The 754-nt window shown below is 43.4% G+C and overlaps 1 pseudogene; it reads right to left on the minus strand.

Annotated features, from left to right (window-relative positions):
• Positions 1–199, minus strand: part of LOC102862646 — a 13138-nt pseudogene extending 12939 nt beyond the window's left edge.
• Positions 200–754: the final 555 nt, after the last annotated feature.

A 754-nucleotide genomic window follows, 5' to 3' on the forward strand; every position in this document is an offset into this window, starting at 1 on the left:
ATGGCTTTGAATATGGCTCAAAGCGATTGCCTCTTTTCATGCCTTTCTCCTTCCTCTTCTCATTCTGAGTAGGTCGTTCTCCTTCACCTTTAGGACCGGGAGTTCCGTTGCCGCTCGCCACGCCGGGCGCGCTGCTCTCTTCCTCCATCTTGGGCTCTGTCGCCGCCACCTCGGCCGCCGCTTCCACCCCTGCCGCCATTTTCTCCGCGTCTGGGCTTTGTGTAGATATAGGGTTTGCATGAGCACAATTAAGTGTTCTGGAATTCCCATTCCTTTAACTGTTAGCCATAATTTGTTATGATCCACACAGTCAAATGCCTTTGCATAGTCAGTAAAGCATAAATAGACATTCTTCTGGTATTCTTTACTTTAGACATCAGCCATGATATCCCTGGTACCACGGCCTCTTCTAAATCCTGTTTGGAACTTTTGGAAGTTCCCTATCTATGTACTGTTCCACCTGCTTTTTAATTACATTCAGCAGTATTTTGCTTGCATGTGATATTAATTATATTGTTTTCTAATCTCCACATTCTGTTGGGTCATCTTTCTTGGGAATGGAAAGAAATACAGATTTCTTCAAGTTAATGGACCAGACAGCTGTCCTCCAAATTTCCTAACATAGACTGGGGAGCACATCCACGGCTGCATTTGTTAGTTAAAACACATTAGTCAATATCCATTAATTCCTAGGACCTTATTTCTTTTCAATGTCTTCAGTGCATCTTCAACTTCTTCCTTCATTACCATTTGC

Source organism: Elephantulus edwardii, unplaced genomic scaffold (genome assembly GCF_000299155.1).
Source record: "Elephantulus edwardii isolate Elephantulus edwardi_28Jun2011 unplaced genomic scaffold, EleEdw1.0 scaffold00259, whole genome shotgun sequence".
NCBI lineage: Eukaryota > Metazoa > Chordata > Mammalia > Macroscelidea > Macroscelididae > Elephantulus > Elephantulus edwardii.